Genomic DNA, 22044 nt, shown 5'->3' on the forward strand with positions numbered 1-22044 from the left:
TGTTTTTCCCTCTCTCTTCCATTCTTCCTAAAAATCAATGGAAAAATATTCGCAGGCAAGGATTAAGAAAAAAAAAAGTGTAAACTTCTAAGAAAGCACTTATTGGTTTACTTTGTCCTGCCTGTGTTTTCAGGTGCTTCATGGTGGTGCCAGAAAAGGGATAATTCTGAGATGCCTTTTGTGTTACTATGAGCAATTATAGATATAGAAGCAAAAATCTTGTTTCTGGGTTTCTCCATGTCTATACATTTAAGCATAGAAGTAGATCCCTACATGAGAAGATGAAGATTAACTCAGTTGGTATGTATGTGTATGTGTATGTGTGTGTTTGTTTCCAAAAAATGATTACACACTTTAACAGTTGACAGGTCAATTTTGAAAATGAAATGTATTTTCATAAACACTGCCTTTATAATTACCCAAAGTATGAATATATTTTTGGAGAATATAAATATATATTAGAAGCCTAATGCATGAAGATTTTTGCAAGAATGGGCCTTCCTTTCCCCAACTGCCAGTATCACCTTCTCTCTGGCCCAGAGCCACCTTTCTGCCTTCCCATGCTGCCCAGAGATCCAGAGTGGCTGGGGCAAGGCAGGATGCTTGCGTTGTCACCATGGCAATGACATAGGCATTTTGCACCATTTAGTATCTGCATATGCAAATTAACCCGCCATCTTTGCCGGGTTGTTTTGCATACTCACTCCTGATTGGCTGGTGGGTGTCATGAAGGTACAGTCAATATGCATCTTTCTCTTTTATTAGTATAGATAAATATTATACTTTTTGCCTTAAATTTACCATCTTCTGCTCTCTCCCCATCTCAAATAACATTTTGCTCAATGAATGATGAGTGATTTCAACTCTAAGATACAAGTTGAGTAATTTCAAGTCAGTACTACAAAAGCTAGGACGTGTTTGGCAGATTTTGCAATGAACGTTCTCTCAATGATCCTGCTCCAACCTTGTTCAGGGAGAGGCTTGTCCATTAACTTTCCATTGGAAACATCCTATATAATAAAAGCCTAATATGCAAATTGTTTGACCTGGAATACAACCACTTGCTATAATGTACGCTGACCACCAGGAAGAAGCACAGAACATGGTGAGTGTGGGCAGTGCGGCACTGGCAGTGGGTGTCAGTGGAGGCACTGCCGGCCCTGATGGGCCCCAGCGAGAGCAGGGCCAGGGCGAGATGGTGCAGCAGATGAGCAAGAGGTGCCAGGCCAACACAGGTGTGAACAGGGCCCAATCGCCCTGCAGATGGTGACCAGAGGCAGTGGTAAGAAATGGGGCCACTACCTAGCTGATGAGCCAGGTGGGGGGTCCAGCCTTAATAAATTGCCCCTCAGGCAGGATGATGGAGCAGGTGAGGGGTTGGTGCCAGGCCACAGAGAGTGCCAGGTAGGGCTGTGGGGCTGTGGGGCTGTGAGGCTGGGGACACCACCTGGGGCCCAATCCCCGCAGTTAACCCAAAGCGACCCCCACCCATGCATGAATTTATGCACAGGGCCTCTAGTATATAGTAATCAGAGATTAGAACCTTACACATATTAAACCATTCTAAAACAACAAAGTCATCTACTTTCCTTCCTTTAAAATATCTAATCTCTTAATACTGTCATTTCTTTATTTTTATAGTATTTATACAATCTATTTAACTTCATTCCAACTTATAATATGATTATATACAAATATTTTTCCACCTAAATTATAAGCTGTCTTATATTTCTCTTCTTATTCATATATGCATCATTTTGTAGAACTCAGCATAATGACTTTGTACCTAGTAAGTGTTCAATATATTCAATATGTTACTTGAATTGAATTTGTTACATTGATTTACAGTCCATTTTACAAAATGCTAACAAATTAATGTACCTTAACAAACTGCTTTCATCGTACTTTTTCTGGCATAATGATCACGAGCTCCCCACTGTCACCTACTGTCAGTCTTTTTAGTGCTAGATTAATGCAAACAGTGTACTTCCTGTTTGCTCTGTGGATTTGCTCTATGTTGCCCCAAAATTCCTCTTCCTCTCACCACAGCAAGAGAGATACCTGCCAAGGTTTCAGCATCTTTAGAATGATCAGTTGTTAGTCTTTCTAGTTCTATCACGTAACTGCTCTGTAAAGTATCAAGGACTATGACTTTTACTCTATTTACAAGTCAGTAAGTTAACCTACCACAGCTTTGTGTATTTTTCGGTAGAAAACAAAGAGCTCCTATGTCAGAGAGAAAGAACATGTGTTATAGCAACAGTCCGTGCCAGAATATTTGCATTTATGCTATTTCTCTGACCCAGTAACACAAAGAAGGGCGGATGAAACCATCACATGGAGTAGATTCCATTGCAGGAGAGGAACCCTGAGCTTAGGTGACCACAGTATATGCCTACCTGCTGCTCCAGATGGAGACGCTATGTCTGTCTTCCAAGACTCTAAATAAATGTCATTTGCTGTCAAGGGAAACACAACCTCTACTTTTCAAGGATATTTGCTGTGCAAGTCTAAAGTGAGGGCAGTCAGTGACTGCTTCACAAGTTGTGCAGAAATGCAAGAGACACCTGGAGTACTGTCTCCCAACAATTCTATGCCATCCCTAGTAATTTTGGTAAAATTCTGGTAAAATTTCCCATGAGTATCCTACTCCAAGGCCAACTCTAATTGATCTGGTTGACAGAGGCTAGGACAAAATCCATTCAGTTTATCTCAGATAGCATTTAATAAAGGCTACTAAGAACAAGGCCCCAAGCATCAGGAGGAAGCCACCCTGGGGTCCAGGACTCCCAGGACCCCAGATCCAGCCACCTGAAGAGAACACATAAACCATCAGATTCTACTTTAGAAAGTCAAGTGACTTCCTCTCTAAGTTTCTGTATGGACTTTTCCATTTATTCTGACATTAATCCAGGGGATAGCAGAGTGTATTGGGAATTTTCCAAGCTCTGCCTTGGCTTATAAGAAGTAAATTTAAGAGTCCCATGCTCTACCGACTGAGCTAGCCGGGCGCTCGCTATAAGAAGTAAATTTAAAGCAATTTTGTCATCCACAATAATCCTTGACAGAGAATTGGGGTTAACCTGAATGTATCCTAGGGTAAATTTTCTGTAATTGATGGCATCAGCTTGTATCAGACACAAATTTCTAACCAGCTTTTCTAATTAGATGACACTTATCATTTGGATAGCTGTCCATCATTTAAATAACTATGCAGAGTGAACATAAATAATGAGTTAGTTATGTCACCCAGAAATGCCCCCTAATATTCAGGGATAGCTTTACATTAGAGAGAACCACAGTCATCTGAGGGCTGCATGATCTATTGTTGGTATTTCCTTAAACATTTGAAAGTCTCTTTTATGTTCACCTATAAGGTACAATCACTATGTTTTTAAGAGGGGCAAGTTAATAAACGTGTGGATTTCTCACAAGAAGTACCATCCTGAGGGCACACTTGATATCACTTGAAAAAGTTTATAATTATTAGCGCCTGCCCAATAGAATTTACATCAGTCTGATGGCCGAGGTTGATAGTACCTCCAAGGCCTCCTAGTCACAGATTTAGGTTTTCCAATTTGACTTTAATCATTGTTTTTGGAGGAACTTCCAAAGGGCAGTCAGTCCAAGCTGTCATGTATATACACACCACACTCCTGGTAGCATTTTTTTGTCCCGTGGATTAACTGGGAATATGGTGGCAAAGACATGAAAAGGTGATGACAGGTAGAAACTGGGCCATCCTCTGTTGTTTCTGATGCACCTGTCAGGAAAGTTAAGACAATATGTGATCAGCTCAGCTGGCATGGCTCAGTGGTTGAGTGTTGATCTATGAACCAGGAAGTTATGGTTCAATAACCAGTCAGGACACATGCTCAGGTTGTGGGCTTGATCTCCAGTGGGGGTTGTACAGGAGGAAGCCGATTGATGTTTCTATCTCTCTCTCTCACCCTCTTCTTTGCTCTCTGAAATCAATAAAAATATATTTTTTTAAAAAAAGAAAGTGTGATCAAGTCATGGTTGGGACTCTGTGATAAAGAATGGCAACCCAAAACTCAGTTAAAATTAAGGCATTTGCAATAGTTTGGGAAAGGCACAACAGGGCATTTTTCTTTATGAGGAAGGCCCCGGAGGCAATTCTGAAACACAGAGATCATTACTATCTGTTCCCACCAATATCTCCCAAAGTCCAAGTTGTTCCCTCCTCAGGTGCCAAGATTGTTTTTTTTATTCTATTGCCAAAAAAAAAAAAAAAAAAAAAAAAAAGGCATGTTCCTTACATGCACTCAGAAGTTCTGTCTAGGAAGGTCAGTGCAAGATGGAAAAAGTTAATTTTTATAAATTTTACAGAGACCCTTTAAGACCACCAATTTTAACCCACATGATTTCCAAAGGGGCATTCTGAAAGTGGAATACTCAACTAAGTAATTATTACTATTTTTTTATTTTATTTTATGGATTAAACAAGAGAATATAAAGGTCTGAACCAAAAATAAATTTCAATCTCTAGGTCCCTTTGGGCTAGGTTATCATTCAAAGTATATGCCAACTGGGCTGACATGGGGTTATCATTAGGGAAAAGGAAAAAAAGATGTATGATGTTAATTTCTCAGAAAAAATTTCATGCCCAAGATTAGTCATGGAGAAATAGCAAATTTTCAAAACAGGTTTATATTATTTTTTTACTCCTTTTATCCTGATCATTACCCAGGAAGCAGCTAAGAGAAGATGAAACCTCTCTAGGGACAACTCATCCTCAGAGCAAACCGCCTTGTTAAGGTGTACAAAAAATAGGAAGATACAGTCAGAAATCCTTTTCAGTCGATTCTTGAGGCATTCTAAGCTCAACAGGAGCAGATGCCTATGTATAAGGAATGTGAAAAGTCCATCAAGTGTCTCTACTATTAGCTTATTGCTGAGCGGTGTACCCCTGCACCACATTTTCAGTTTGAAAATGATATGGAAAGCTGAAAACATGGCACAGTTTATTTCAGTAGCCACGTGGTGTGGCCAGAGTTGGCTTATTGGGCTGGCAAGGCAGCACAATTACCTGCATCAGCAACATAGAGTCCTCTCATTTGTGGTGTTCAATGTGCTGCTGTGTATGGCATAAGGATGGCCCCTGGCAGATAAGGAACCTTAATATAATGGACTAATTCAGGTGAAGGGATGCCCATTAAAGCTGAAAGTCCATCTATTATATAAAAGCCCAGCAACCATTATGACAGAATGACCAAAACAACTGGTCACTCTGATGTGTATTGACTACCAGGGGGTAGATGCTCAATGCAGGAGCTGCCCCCTAGTAGTCAGTGCACTCCCATAGCAGGAGCGCCACTCAGCCAGAATCTGGGCTCATGCCTGGAGAGCATAGCGGTGTTGGTGGGAGCCTCTTCCGCCTCCATGACAGCACTAAGGAGCAGTGAGCCAAGTAGTAAAGAACAAGCACGGGGCAGTAAGGAGCAATGGATTCTGGATGTCAAGAGGGATATCCAACTGCCGGCTTAGGCCTGATCCCTGGAGGAAGAGGGCCAAAGCCAGCAGTCGGAAATTCCTCAAGAAGTCCCAGACTGCAAGAGGGTGCAGGCTGGGCTGAGGGGCCCCCACCTCCAGTGCATGACATTTCATGCACCAGGCCTCTAGTTATATAATAAAATATGTTTTTTCCAAATGTGTATGTTAAAGAACTAGCAAATTAGTTTGTTTACCTGTTTTTACTTATGTAGATACATTTGTATAATTAAAATTAAGTGTGTAGATAGAAAACATTTTATTTCACAGAAAGGTTTTCTATATGTATTATTGTAATTTTAAATTTATACTGAATAGGTCTAATAAATGTGCACATTTAACCAGACACCTCTAGTAAGTAAATGCATATGGCTCAGGAATGGATAAGTTGAAACTGCTGCAGAAAGTCATGCGGCATGTAGTGTGATCACGTGCAATCATTCACCAGAAATTGTTTACAAGTGGTGACTCTTGGATTTAAATATGTAGACTATAGCTGTAGATATGTGGTATTTCCTTATGTTAGTGAAATTACTAGGAGGCAGCTGATCCATGATGTTCCTCTGTCATCAATGTTTCTATCTCTCTCTCCCTCTCCCTTCCTGTCTCTGAAATCAATAAAAAATATATTTTAAAAGAAGAATCTTACAAAAACAAAAGAAAAACATTTTCACCCACAGAATAATCCTCATTCCCATTAGCAGTCACTAACTATGCACCACCATTTCCACCCAGCACCTGGAAACCACCAATCTATTTTCTGTCTTTATGGATTTGCCTACTCTGGACATTTCATATAAAGAGAAATTTACAGTATGTGTCCTTTTGTGTCTGGCTTCCTTCCCTTAACATAGTGATTTCAAGTTTTAGCCCTGGATTTTTTTTTTTTTTTGCATTTTTTTAATATTTGAGATATAATTCACACAACATAAAATTCACCATTTTAAAGTGTACAACTCAGTGATTTTTAGTATGTTCACATTGTTGTGCATCCATCACTACTATCTAATTCCAGAGCATTTGCACTATCCCAAGGGGAAGCTGTGATAGCAATGATTCCCAATTCTCCACTTTCTCCATCCTTGGGAAAGATTCATCTATATTATACCATGACTCTATTTCAATTCTTTTCATGGCCAAATGTTCCATATTTTATTTATCCATTCATCAGCTTGAGCTTTTAAGAATAATGCTACTATTAACATTCATGTAGCAGTTTTTATCTGGGCACATGTATTTCAGTATTCGTGGGCATATAGTTAGGTGCGGAATTGTTGAATCATATGATAACCATTCACAATGTTTAACTCTTGAAGGAGCTGCCAAACTGTTTTCTAAATCAGCTGTACCACTGTAACATACCAGGAACAATGTGTGAGGGTTCTAATTTCTCCATATCTCCATTAATCCTTGTTATTATCTTTTTATTTTAGTCATCCTAGTAATTCTGAAATCACATCTCAATGTGGTCTTGATTTGCATTTTTCAGATGATTAATGATATTAAGCAATATTTAATGTGCTTATTTGTATGCTTATGTATCTTCTTTGGAGAGATATCTATATATATCATTTGCCCATTTTTAATTGGTGTATTTATCTTTTTATTAAGCTGTAAACATTCTTCATATAGTCTAGAAGTAAATTCCTTACCATATATAAAATATGCAAATGCCATATCCTGTTCTATAGGTTGTCTTTTTGTTTTCTTCATGGTGTCCTTTGAAGTACAAAATATTTTTTTAACGAAGTCCAATTGTTCATTTTTCTTTCTTATTTTACTTAGAGTTATTTTGACATTTGAGCATGCTCTGTCTTTAAGGTAACTAAAGCATGGTTTTTGTGTAGTCTTATCTTTCCCTTTTTATTAATCTACATTCTGAAGAAAGTATTGTGAGAAAGAAAGCTAGGCAACCACACTTGTCTCCAGGTACCTAGAAGTCCTAGAGGGTTTTTGAAAACACAAATTAAATACTGTTTATTAAAGCACTCCTAAGGTTTCTGATTCAGAAGGTCTTGCGTGGGGCTTGAAAAGTTGTGTTTCTAACCCATTTCAGGTGTGTTTCTAACCCATTTGATACTGTTGGTCTGGGAACCCACATTGGAAAGCATTGTTGTTGTTTTTTCTGATGAAAACCAGCTACTTGAGAAAATGAGGAAAGAAGAAAGGATTATTCCCATAACAGAAGAGTGTGCACTTGACCCCAGATTAGGTTATATTTAAACTGATTGCTTCCATCTGACATGGCTTTGGGGGGCGGGGGGGAAGGGAAGCCAATGAAATTATCTTAGAAATTGAAATTGTGAAATTATGGCAGTAAAATATGAAACTGAAGCTGAAATAGTAGAGGTGTGGGTAATAGTTATGAGGCCATGTGCTTCTACTAGAGCTCAAAGTTTGTGAGAACAGACAAAGAGAAAAAAGGAGAGAAGCCAAGACTGAGACAGGTGCCTATTTAAAATAATGATAAAAGCTATAAAGAAAATGGAATAGGATTACCTAACTGAAAGTAAGTGGTTACAGATTTAGAGCTGGGCAGTGAGGCAGACAGCTTGCAAGTTGTATAAATAAAGAAAAGGCTACCTCTGAGGAGGTAATATTTGAGCTGAGGACTGAATGATCAGCAGCAGCCAGCCATGCAAAAATCAAGGGAAGAGAATTCCAGAGGGAATACCAAATGTAAAGGAAGGTCTAGGAGTGGGAATGTCAACAATAAAAATGGAAGCTTTGAATTAACATCTTTATAGCTCTATGACCAAAAGCCAAAATGTCACTTTCTCACCAGATCTTGCCTGAAAAATACTGGAATAGGAGATCTAGTTAATTGATTTGGTCCAAGTGCTTATCACTAAACCAATTGCTGTGGCCAGGGAGTAGGATGTTATGTAAATAAGAACTTGAGGCATGGAAACTGTCACCAGCGATGTGCTGGAAGCTAGGTAGCCACTCCAATTTGTATCTATTACATTAAGTCTCAAAGCTTCTGAGTGTGTATGTACACACACACACACACACACACACACACACACACACACACACACTTCCCCATGCATACAATTTGAAAAAAGTTCATGCTTATTATACTACTACAGGCCCAGCACACAATTAAAATGTGCGCATGTAGGGTCCCCTAGGCCTAGCCTGTGATCAGGGCCATGCCTGCCAACTCAGCGATGCCTCGCATGCACCGCAGATGCTGCCAGCACACCACAATGCTCCACGGACACTGCCAGTGCCCCAAGATGCTCTGCAGATGCTGCCAGCACCTTGCAACACTCTGCCAATGTTGCTGACACCACGTGACTCTCCACCGATACTGCCAACGCCCCTGGGGGAATGGTGGTGGGGAGGACCCAAGGGGTGCTCCATGCATCTCCTGGTGACTGGTCATTTGGTCATTATGGTGTTACAGCGTTACGGCATTACAGCCACTAACCTTTTATAATATAGATGCTGCTTTGTATATAGCATTCCTTGTAATTCTACCATCTTTGAGCTACCAAGCGTACCTGTTAATAAAGTGGATTTTTTTTTCAATAGATGGAGTTACACATATGTTGCTATAGATGCGATTTGATATGTATGCTATTTTGTTGTAATTAAAGAAAACTTTAAAATGTCATATGTCAAATTTTCTGAAGGTGTAAACATCAATAGATACTTTAACACTTAAAAATGTCGAATTTCGTGCCAAAAAAGAGCATTTGTGGGAAGTTTTAATTCATTACGTTATTTTGGAGAAAAAGTTGTCGTATTCTTCTGGAAGCTTATGGTGAAGATTCTCCATCTCAAGATACTTGTGAATGCTGGTTTAAATGCTTTAAAAGTGATTATTTCAATGTGAAAGACAAAGAATGTCCAGATCAACTGAAAAAGTGTGAAGACAACAATGACAAGCATTATTGGATGAAGATCCTTATCAAACTCAAAAACAACTTGCAAAAAGATTAAACATTGCTCAGCAAACAACTTCTGATCATTTACAAGCAATGGGAACGATTCTAAAGGAAGGAAAATGGGTGTCGCATCAACTAAATTAAAGACAAATGGAAAAACAAAAAGTCATCAGTAAAATGTTGCTTCAACTGCACTAAAAAAAAGCATTTTTTGTGCATTGAATTGTGACTGACAATGAAAAGTGAATTTATTTTGAGAATCCCAAATGCACTAAATCATAGGTTAATCCAGGTCAACCATCAACATCGACTACAAGGCCAAATCACTTTGGAAAGAAGACAATGCTCTGCTTTTGGTGGGATCAGGAAGGTGTGGTGTATTATATTATGAGCTCCTAAAATCAGGTGAAACAATTAATACTGATTGCTACCAACAATAAACAATTTGAATCATGCTTTGATCATGAAATGACCAGAATGTTCCAGAAGAGATAGCAAAGTAATTTTGCTTTATGATGACTCACCATCACATACTTCAAAACAAGTTAAATACATGTTAAAAATATAATTGTCTTGCAAGTATTAACCCACCCGCTGATTTCACCAGACCTTGCTTCTTCAGATTATCACTTGTTCTGATCGAGGGAACATGCATTTTCTGAGCAGCACTTCAAAACATATGAAGAGGTGGAAAATTGGATCTCTGAATGGTTTGCCTCAAAACAAGAGTTCTGCTGGGTCAGTATCCACAAATTACCTGAAAGATGGGGAAATGTGTAGCTAGCAATGGACATTACTCTTAGTAAAGCATTTTTTATATTTCTCTTGAAATTATCATGTTTTCTTTGATTACAAAATTTGCCATTATTAACCGTTACACCTTGTAAAGTTGCAGCCATCTTTAATGCTTTCAGTTTACAAAGTGTGGGAAAAGTAGGATCATCACATTAAAAATGCCAGTGTAGAAAAGGGCAACGTGGAAAACAATATCTAGTACTATATCCTGCTTTCTAGAAAAGCAAAGATTCCTGGCCACCCTCAGTGTTGTTCTTTAGAAGAATTTCTCTTGCCATAATCTTTCAAAGCTAAGAAGGGTGCTGAACAGAGCTTTCCTAGTAGGGCCCATTTCCCTTGGTGGACCCTTTATTATTGATACACTTATAGAAACCCAGAGCTTACCTGGATAAAGATTAAAGTTATAAACCTTAAAATGTGGTTCTGGCTGAGCCAGCAGTAATCATAAGAAGTGAGCAGGAGCCCACTTGACAGCTCAGTGGCTGAGCCTTAACCTATGAACCAGGTCATGATTTGATTCCAGGTCGGGCACATGTCCAGGTTGTGGGCTTAATCCCAGTGTGGGCATGCATGAAGAAGCTTATCAATGATTCTCTCTTATAATTGTTGTTTCTATCTCCCTCTCTCTCTTCCTTTCTCTCTGAAATCAATAATATATATATATATATATATTTAAAGTGAGCAGGTTATCAACTATGTTTAACTTACCTCTGACATGGGACTGACTCAGTGATGTTAAAGCAAACCCTGGTTCACTAGGGGTGGGGTACATCTGGCCAGTGGGGCTCTATGTGGCCCAAGAAATCATTTGATCTGGCCCTGCCAAGGCATCAATGGTAAGTTAATTAAATGTTTGACCAACTATAGGAGGCTAATTTTTAAGTTGATAATTTTGTATATCCTACAAATGATGTTATAAATACCCAATGACCCTTGGCAGAAAAAAAGGCTCCCTACCCCTGACTGGCAATGATTGTATTTGTTTATAATCTGTGGGAGATCTTAGCTGTTGGAATATGTGACACAATAAGTGAGAGAGTAGGAAACATTTCTTAAATATTCATAACTTTGCCTTTATGGATTTACTATTCATGAACATATTCAGTCTTGGGTATTGATTACAACTGGTGAACAAAAGAGAACTTGTAAAAGGATCATTTTCTTCTCTTACCAGGTTTAATATATCCTTTATTTACAGACCACTGAGGGTGAGGGGAGTATCAGGAACTGAGAATTATATAAAAGGAAAGGAGAAAATGATCTGAAGAGTTTGATGCTATTAGAGATGCTGGATAAGTAACTTTACACATCTCATATGTGAAAAGTCAATCTAGTAATCCATCCAGTTAAAAAAGTATATGTCAGTATGCCTCAGACACCTGGAAGTATTTTTCTACAGGTGGCTATTTTATTTAGATGGTGAACAGTAGCTCTGAGACTTCTTCAGCATTCCTATTTATCTTTCTCTAGGTCAATGATTTTCAAACTTTGTAGACATAGAATCAGGTTTTGTAATGAGTTGCACAAAATTCCTAATAAACAAAAGTATGTGTATTAATATACTTACATGTACAAATATAAATAATTCCAAATTTATAATATATACTTGTGAAACAAATCAATAAGTAGTCAAAATAATGCATGGTCAGTTGCAATGTGTTAAATGTTCATATGACATAATTGAATGTGCAAACTTTCATTTTAATTGAAGTTTTAAAATAGTCTGAAATAAAGTGAAATGGGAGATTTGAGTCCTTTGTGAAATCTATCACAACCCTGAGGAACAAACATGGTTGGGTTAGAAAGGCACAGTCTATTTTACTTCAACTTTCTGTGAAGCAATGGGTGGCACTAGTTTAACTTGTTTGTTAAAAATTGTCTTTCTGAAAGGGAAGATAGGGGATGATGGTGGTAAGGAGGAGAGATCAACCAAATGACTTGTATGCATGCATATAAGCCTAACCAATGGGCACAGACACCAAGGGGTGGGGGTGAAGGCATGAGCGGGGGTAGAGAGCCTATGGGGGATAAGAACACATGTAATACCTTAATCAATAAAGAAAAAAAAGAAAAAAACACAATTAGGCGAAAGAACTAAAAAAAATTGTCTTTCTATAGTTCTTTTAAGACCAGAGTATCTTCAGAGATATAAAATCACACTCTAAACAGAAACTATTCAGGCCAGACAGGAGTGGCAAGAAATATTCAAAGTGATAAATAGCAAGAACCTACAACCAAGATTACTCTACCCAGCAAAGCTATCATTCAGAACTGAAGGTCAGATAAAGAGCTTCACTGATAAGAAAAAGCTAAAGGAGTTCATCACTGCCAAACTAGTTTTTTATGAAATGCTGAAAGGTATTATTTAAGAAGAGGAAGAAGAAGAAGAAAAAGGTAAAGATAAAAATTATGAATATCAAATATATATCAACAAGTGAATCTAAAAATCAAGTGAATAAAAAATTTGATGAACAGAATAAACTAGTGAATATAATAGAATCAGAAGCATGGAAAGGGAGTGGACTGATAATTCCTGGGGGAAAGGGTGTGAAGAGAGCAGGAAAAGACTGGACAAAAATTATACACCTATGGATGAGGACAGTGGGGGAAGGGTAAGGACAGAGGGTAGGGTGGGAACCAGGTGGAGGGGAGCTATGGAGGGGGGAAAGAGGGGAACAATTGTAATAATCTGAACAATAAAGATTTATTTTAAAAAATCGCACTCTAAAAAATTATTCTGGTTGGGTAGGTGACTCCCAAAGCCATCAGTGAGTGACATAGTTAGTACATGCCCAGGAAATACTGTTCATAGTTTCTGTTATATTTTCCTTTAGCTCATTCCTCTTGGAAATTTTCCAACATAGAAATAGCTGTTTCCAATTTTCCATTGCTGTAATTCTGTTAAATGTCAATTTACAAGGGAGTAAGTATATTTGATATCCTATATGAACAAGTCTGCATATGGCAGTCCTCCCTCATCTGTGGTTTTGCTTTCTGTGGATTTAGTTACCACCAGTAAACCACAGTCCAAAATTTGTAAATGGAAAATTGCAGAAATAAGCAATAAGTTTTAAATTGCACACTCTTCTGAGTAATGTGATGAAATTTCTCAATGTCCTGCCTTGGACATGAATCACCCCTTTGGTCAGCATCTCCATGTTGCCCATGCTCCCTGTCCATTAGTCACATAGTAGCTTTCTTGGTTAGCGCCTCGACTGTCCTAGTATCTCAATCCTTGTGTTCAGGTCACCCTTATTTTACTTAATGATGGACCCAAAGTGCAGGAGTAGTGATGTTACCAGTTTAGATATGCCAAAGAGAAGCTGTAAAGTGCTTCCTTTAAGAGAAAAGGTAAAAGCTCTCAACTTAATAAGAAAATAAAATAACCTTATGCTGATGTTAAGATCTATGGTAAGAATGACTCTCCTACTATGAAATAAGGAAAGATATTCGGAAAGAGATAGATCATATTCATATAACTTTTATGACAGTATATTCTTATAACAGTTCTATTTTTTAGTTGTTATCTTTTATTGTGCCTTATTTATAACCTTTACGATAGGTCTGTATGTATTATATATATAAGGTTTGGTACTATCTGTGGCTTCCCCCATGGGTGGGGGGGGGGGCGGCTACTGTACCCATGTTTACATGGGAAATTAGAACTCTAGGTGGTGTATGTAGGTTGGTGGGAAAAGAGGCATTTGGACAACTGTTGATAAAATAAAAAACAAAACATTAATGACCTAATATGAAAAGATTTGGACCATTTTTTTTATGCAAATATATAGACAACTAAGTGCTTGAAATACTTCCACTCTGTGATTTTTTTTCCCCAAAAGGTGGCTGGTAATTTAAAAACTTAATAGCCGTGGCCTGTGTGGCTCAGTTGGATGGAGCATCATCCTAGGCACCAAAGAGTGGAGGGTTCAATTTCTGATCAGGGCACATACCCAGGTTGCAGGTTCAATTCCTGGTCAGAACATGTGCAGGAGGCAATCTATAGATGTTTCTCTCTCACATTGATTTCTCTCTCTCTCTCTCTCTCTCTCTCTCTCTCTCTCTCTCTCTCTCTCTCTCTCCCTCTCTCATCTTTTCTCTCTAAGATCAATTTAAAATATCACTATATAAAAACTTAATGAAATGCAACAAAGTAAACATTATTTAGGACTGACTTAAGTATTCAGACCTTTGGGTTAAAGTTAAAATTAGCCCTGTAACCTTAATAAGCAATGTAATTTCTCAGATACTCCCTTTTGTGCATAAAAATTTATTTAACAATCTGGGTTTTAATAGTACTCAACTGGAATGTTCTCAGTGTGATACTGATTCTTGGAAGAATCAAAACAAATCAGAATTTCTGGAGCGGAAGCCAGATTTTGGTATCTAACTTGTTTTTTCTCTAGGGATTCTGACATACAGACTAGGTTGAGAACCATTGATTTGGTTAGAATCGAATTAGCCACTCAGAGCTTCTTCTCCATTAAGTCTTTTCTAATATCCTGGTTCAGTGTTCCTCAAACTTTAGGGTGTATTTTAGTCACCACAGGATGAAGGGCACTTATTACAATGCAGGTGTTGGGTCCCATCCCCAGTTTCTGATTCAGGAGGCCAGGGGTGGAGCAAACAATATATATTTCTTACAAGTTCCCAGGTTCCTCCAGTTCTAGGGAGTGCACTTTGGCATTATTGCACTAGCCCTTAGTCAACTCAGGCCTCCTCCATGAGGTATAGGTGGGCACACATATTTTCTATTTAAAAAATTAGAAGCTTTCAGTTTGCAAGCAAGTTTTGAGATAATCTCCTGACCTAAACACTTCATTTTACAACTGAAATTTTGAAACTTTTAGAAAAAAACTTAGAAGTTTTCATAATCTTAGATTACATAAAGACTTTTTAGATATAACACCAAGAGCACAAGAGAAAAAAGAATAAAATAGATTACTTGAACTTGATCAAAATAAAAATTAAAAATGTTAAAAAAAAAAAAAGAAACAAAACATTTATGCTTCACAGAAAGTCAAGACAACTTTCAAGAAAGTAAAAGAATTGCTCATAAACTGGGCCAAAAATATTTACAAGTCATTTATCTGATCAGGAAATTATATCCAGAATCCATAAAGAACATTTGCAATTCATTTATTAAAGGATACATAATCAAATTTTAAAATATACAAAGGATCTGAATGGACATTTATCCAAAGAAGCTATATAAATTGTCAATAAGCATATGAATTGTTACTCAACATCATTAGTTATTACAAAAATAAGATATCACTTCACATCCACCAGGGTATGCATAATCAAATAGTTCAGTAAGTGTTGGCAAGGATATGTAGAAATTAGAACCCTCATACTTTGCTTGTTAGGGATACAAACCTGTGCAGCATTGGAAAATAATTTGACAGCTTAGATTAATAATAGAGTAAATATGCTACAGCATTTCCACTTCTGATGAATAAATCCTTAAAAATGGTAAATTCATAAAAATAGAATAGTATTCAGTAATGAAAAGTAATAAAGCAATGATGCATGCTACTACCCAGATGAACCTTGAAAGCATTATCTTAAATGGAAGAAGCCGGTCACAAGAGAACACATATTGTATGATACCATATAAATACAATGTTTAGAATAGGCAAATACATAGAGACAGAAAGTATATTAGTATTCTCTCAGGGATGGGGGGGTTGGGAGGGATGGGGGAGGGGAGGGAGAGTAACTGCTAAAGTGAGGCTTCTTTTGGAGTCTGAAAACGTTCTGAAATTGTGTGATGCCTCCACAACTCTGTGAATACATGATAAGTCATGCAATAGTGTGCTTTAAATGGGCGAATTGTATGGCAAGTGAATTAAATACTCATATGCCTATATGAATTAAAAAAAAAAAAAACCTGCTTTAAAAACAAACTTGAGGAAAGAAGAAAAAAACTATACAACTCTATTAAACAAAAGCATGCCAAAGAGAGCTTTTTGTAGTGGAGGGAAAAAATAAAAATACCTATAAAGCAAATCCTGGGATGGCAGTGTCTTCAGACTGGAATACACTTGAACCAGCTTCTGGTTAGTTGTGAATGACTGACAAGTTTGCTAGGACCAATATGATAAAGATTTGCTTTCTAAATAACACCACATCAGGTAGCCTGGAATTGGAGTAAAAACTCCTGAAGCAACTTATTGTGTAGAGAAGAAAATAAACACATACATGGTAATAATCCAAGTAGACTTGATCTGGCTCTCACCCCTGCGGCATCAAACATCCTCTGTAAACTTTATAGAAATGCAAGTTCCTGGGCTCCACCTTAGACCTACTGAATCAGAAACTCTGGGAAGGGAGACCAGAAATATGAGGGTTAACTAGCTCTCCTCATGACTCTGATAAGTGCAGGATTTAAAATTACTGATCATTAAGGGGTTGAGAGGGAAAACTGTCAACTGATACCTGGAGAATATTTTCAAATTGCCTATCTCCAAGCCATAGGCATTCTGAAATGTCCCTTTTATACACACCCACACACATACCACATAAAGGCAGAAATTCTAAAACAAATCACTTCTCCCATCTGAAGGAATCCATATTCATATTTTGTTTGCTTGCATATTTGTTTTTCACCACTGCTCTCCTCTGAGAGACCCAGTATCTTTGCCCAGCACATTTTGCCATCCCTAAGACCTTCTATAAGTGCCTTGATCTGAGACCTACATAGAAAATGTTTGCTGATAAAGAGAGCGAGGATGGACTTCAAGTTAAATATCTTTTCTCACCTTTAGGAAACAGCAAAAATAAACAGATGTAATTTGTTATACTAGCGTTGTTGACAAGATTACCATGAGTGCTACAGGCAAAGACAGCAGCAAAGAGCTTACTCTATCTGCCAACTGCTCTGTGTCTTAAGGGAACATGTTGACTCACTGAATGCCTGAACTAAGCCATTTTGCAAAATAAATTAATCTTGCCTCTGATCTCAGCACTTGATGACTAGTATGTCTTGGACTGTGTTCTCTGTGTCAGACACTATTTGTCACATGATTATATCACTAGCTCCTTTTCTCTCTTTCTCTTTCCATTTTTCTAAGTTTAAGAGAAGGATTCTGTCAGCTACCACTAATATTTGAATCTTTCATCTAATTCTCACAATCCAACCTAGAAGAGGGTATAGACCTCATTAATGTTTTAGGTTTCAGTAATAACTTCATATGCTCTGGAATTCTATCATAATGATAAGTTGAAATTTGTTTGTCTATTAGTTCACTTTTTTAAAAATATATTTTATTGATTTTTTACAGAGAGGAAGAGAGAGGGATAGAGAGTTAGAAACATCAATGAGAGAGAATCATCGATCAGCTGCCTCTTGCACACCCCCTACTGGGTATATGCCCGCAACCAGGTACATGCCCTTGCCTGGAATCGAACCCTGGACCTTTCAGTCCACAGGCCAACGCTCTATCCACTGAGCCAAACCGGTCCCAGCTATTAGTTCACTTTTATCAGCCCAGAGATCTGGAAAAGAATGTCCATAACACATGCTAAATCAATTGGAAAAGGCAATAATATTCAACGCATTTGCTTTGTTCTCTAAATCTTGGGGCCCATTTTTAACAAGGAACACAATATGTAGTTAATTTATATCTGAAATCCCATTACTTTCATTTCCCTCCTTAGATTTTTCTGGTCTGTCTAATGTCCCCAGTGGAAATACTTTGGGTCCTCAACTTTATCCTAGTTCCTTGCTTTCTTCTGTACACATTTAACATATTCCAAGGATATATTTTATTGCTCTCTGGTCCAGGCACCTTGTAAAACCAAAGGACTAAAAGAACCATAAGGACACATATGTGATACCTTAATCAATACAGGGGGGAAAAAAAATAATATATATATATATATATATATATATATATATATATACACACACACACTAATATATATATATATATATATATATATATATATATATATATATATATATATATACATATATATATATATATATATATGCCTAAGCAACCATTAGGACTGAATGACTAATGCAGCATCAGCATCTGGCATTGTTCCTTCCACACCTGGACTGTCGCCTCTTCTCCTGATTCCACCAGAACCTTTGGGGCTCAGGCTGTGATGGGGAACCAGGGGTGGGTGGCTGCGGATGCAACTCCTTTCCCAGGGGGACTGAGGGCCGGCTCCCTCTTCAGGGGCCAGCGGCCAACCTCCCACAGTCCCTCCCCCTAGTGCATCCCCCAGGCTGGAAGGCCCCAATCAGCCTGGCCCAGATCGGCCCTGATAACTGGCCAGGCCTAGGGAATGCACGAATTCATGCACCAGGCCTCTAGTATTCAATAAGTATTAAGTCTCTCATTTTACTTTACCCCAACTAAATACATCATTAGTAGATGTACTTAAGGCTTAGGATATTAAACATCATTATATAATTCCAAATCTCAAGGAAACAAATAATGACATATGACTAAACTTCTTCTAGTGGTAGAATATATTTTTAACAATACAGTTCTTAGAAAAATTATTAATTTCCTTGCCTCTCTAAATTTCTCAAAAAGCATAACTAACTGCTAAAGATGTGATCTCTATTTATAATCAATCGCTGTTAGCTGTTTAAAACTTCTCAATATTGCTAAAGGTGTGTTTCTTCTATCTAAGAAATTGCTGAATTTCCTGGATATCTTTGGAAACTATTTTGCATTTTTTGTCATTAGTATAAAAACTGAATGCTTTTGCTATAGGTATGAATGCTATTGAAACTGCATATTATTTTTTAAATCTTTATAACCCAAAGATCTGATTCTTCATAAGCTCATGTATTCTCTGAATTTTGACCAATTATGAGCTGAAATGTCTTTCACTATTAAGTCTCAAGGCCAGAACTTCTTTCAGAATGTCTGCTGGGCTGCATTTACATACTTTGTACAGCTCATCAAGGTAAATGAAATCATGAGGACATGATGCCATTGGCAGAGCTAATGACCCTCAACATTGCCAACTAACACACGTTGACATTTATTTGATTGAAGTAAATATAATGCTAAAGAACAACTAAGAATCTGTTTCTCTGGCTCCTAGAGCAGCAACTATGCACTATGTTTATAAAAAAAAAAAAGTGAAATTGCAGTTCTCAGATGTTATGAAAACTACTAACTTATTTTTCCACAAATTATTCTTCTATTCCACTATATTTTGCCCCACATTTAAATTAGCAAGGTAATTCGCAACTTAAAATTCTGTCACTTTTTGTGTGAAATGCCTGATTGCAGAAACTTCTACTTCTGAATCACCAGCTTCTGTAAAATCACAGAGAATCGTGTGGAGCAAGCCTGAGGCTATCATTTCTAGCTTGGATTGGCCTTTTCCTCTGTAACTACAACAGATAGAACTTGTTGATTTTTAGGATCTTAAAAAGAAACAAAAGTCACAGAGCAATAAATACTGTTTACTTGGTTCAAACTTTCATTTGTCAAACTTTGAAAAGGTCACCTCATGTCCTAAAAGTCAAAGTTTAATTTTTCCTTTCAAATCTATGGGCCCAGCAGATCAATTTTCTCAGTGAAGTGTGTGTGTGTGTGTGTGTGTGTGTGTGTGTGTGTGTGTGTGTGTGAGAGAGAGAGAGAGAGAGAGAGAGAGAGAGAGAGAGAGAGAGAGAGAGAGAGAGAGAGGTCAGATCCTTTAAAAATAACATCCAAATAATTTCAAGTTGGGCACAACACTAATATTAGTGGTTAAAATAAAAACAGAAGAATAGTCAGTTCTTAGTAGCCATTTCTAATTATCACAGTCCTCTGTTTTCCTTCCTTCTGTCTTCCATCAAAGAAGAGGTATATGCAAGAGAAAGCAGGAGGCATAACATCATTTACCTGAAAGGAAAGCTTGTGTGTCATGCAAAGGCACAATTTTCATTGCAAGGAAAGGGGAAGGGGGGCAGAGGAGGGGGGGGAAGGAGGGAGAAAAAAATCAAGAGAGAAAAAAAAGAGACTAGAAAAGAAAGGCCGAATCATTTTGTTCTGTTTGTATTCTGTTGGATTTTTCACTGTCAGAACTGACAAGCTCTGTGCAACATTTAACATAACCCTCTTCTTAAACTGTTGGGCTTGTATTGATGAAATTAATGCTCTGCAATCAATCCTTTGAATGTAGATGGATTTCTGGTGCCCAGTTCAGCAGATCCATTAAGAAGAAAGTTAAGGTCTTGTAAACTGCACCTATCAGCTTCTTTTTATTTAGTGGCTGAAAGATGACAAATTTTCTTTTATTTCTGGCATTGACAAGATTATTCAAATTATAAAGGAAGAAATATAATTTTAATTTGAACTAAATGCTGATGTTTTGTCTACAAAGCAGTCCCAAAGTGCAGTGTTGATGGGCATTCTGTTTCCTAATCTGATCAAGAAATGGCTCTTTGAATCTCTCCAGAGATCCTATAACATTTTACACCTGCTTTGTCATCATTCATCAATATTCATAGACACATGTATAATTTTCAAGACACCATACAGAGCTCTATTGAGGCTGCGGGGGAGAAATAAAACAGCCTCTGTGAAGGAAGTAAACTGTGCCCTTCAAGACCACATACTCCTGCCCCACCTCTGCCCTGATTAGAGTCCTTTGCCTGTGTGCAGTGTCTCCCTGCTGTCCACTGCTACCCAGAACCCACCAGAAGTCCTGATGCCTGCTGCTCCCTTTCCTCTCTATTGCCCAGAAACCTTGCTACAATGCTAAAGGTCTCTAATTTGCATGCATATGTTAATGCTCTATAAGAGCTTTGTGTGTTCCTCTGCCAGGCAACATGCTTACATACTTGCGTTTTGGGGCTTTACACTAAAAAAGAAACCTAACATTCTCATGATGGTATTTGCTGATTTTAACAGAGCTCAGGGCCAATTCACAGATCATCTCATATCCAGACACTTGCAGGAAAAGCAACTTCATTCTACCTCCTATTTCCTAAAATATGAAAAATGAATAACCGGCTCCTCAGAATGATTCTGCACCGATGATTCCACCCTGCACATCAGGCGATGGCCTCTGGACAAACACACCAGCCTTGGGGACACCACTGGCAGAAGTCTAGATGTATTTGTCACTCTGACAGCACTGCCATGTGAGTGCCCCTTGGTAGCCACATCAGATGAAAGGTACAGGTGTTCCAGCCTAAAGAAAAGCACCTTCAGTAGTTATTGATGGTAGGAGAGGAGGATTCAGAGGGCTGTGCACTCTTCAAGTACCCTAAACTAAAATCGTATGGGCTGATAGAAATATCTCCAGTGCGTCATTGCCATTGCCCTGATCCCTCCACACTTTGCAAACTTCCTGGCACCACCCTTTTCCCCTCATTCTCTATCATCTTAACAGCAGCATCTAAGTAGGACCCATTTTAAAGATATATAAGATATTTGTCTTTTGTCACACACAGCTTTGAGACTAAAGAATAAGGCACTGGCAGGCCTGATTACTTTTCAAATAATATGAAACTATGCCAAAACCGGTTTGGCTCAGTGGATAGAGCATTGGCCTGTGGACTGAAGGGTCCCAGATTCGATTCCGGTCAAGGGCATGTACCTTGGTTGGGGGCAAGTCCCCAGTAGGGGGTGTGCAGGAGGCAGTTGATAGATGTTTTCCTCTCATTGATGTTTCTAGTTCTTTATCACTCTCTCTTCCTCTCTGTGAAAAATCAATAAAATATATTTTAAAAAATAAGAATATGAAACTACTTGGGAAGTTTTTCTTTTCTCCAAGTCCCCTAGCTTCAGGTATTCATTGGATAGATCTGTTTGGTGGCACCATTTTGTGCCGAAGCCACCATTCTGCTTATATATTTTTTCCTCCCCAAATAAGT

General features: G+C 38.0%; 1 long non-coding RNA gene across 1 annotated transcript in view; it reads right to left on the bottom strand.

The window, feature by feature from the left end:
- Positions 1–3563: 3563 nt before the first annotated feature.
- Positions 3564–22044, bottom strand: part of LOC123653105 — a 51383-nt gene continuing 32902 nt past the window's right edge. Inside the window, exon 3 of the long non-coding RNA XR_006742734.1 lies at positions 3564–3763. This is a non-coding gene — a long non-coding RNA (uncharacterized LOC123653105). The remainder of the gene's footprint in view (positions 3764–22044) is intronic.

Source organism: Pipistrellus kuhlii, unplaced genomic scaffold, assembly GCF_014108245.1.
Source record: "Pipistrellus kuhlii isolate mPipKuh1 unplaced genomic scaffold, mPipKuh1.p scaffold_m20_p_3, whole genome shotgun sequence".
NCBI lineage: Eukaryota > Metazoa > Chordata > Mammalia > Chiroptera > Vespertilionidae > Pipistrellus > Pipistrellus kuhlii.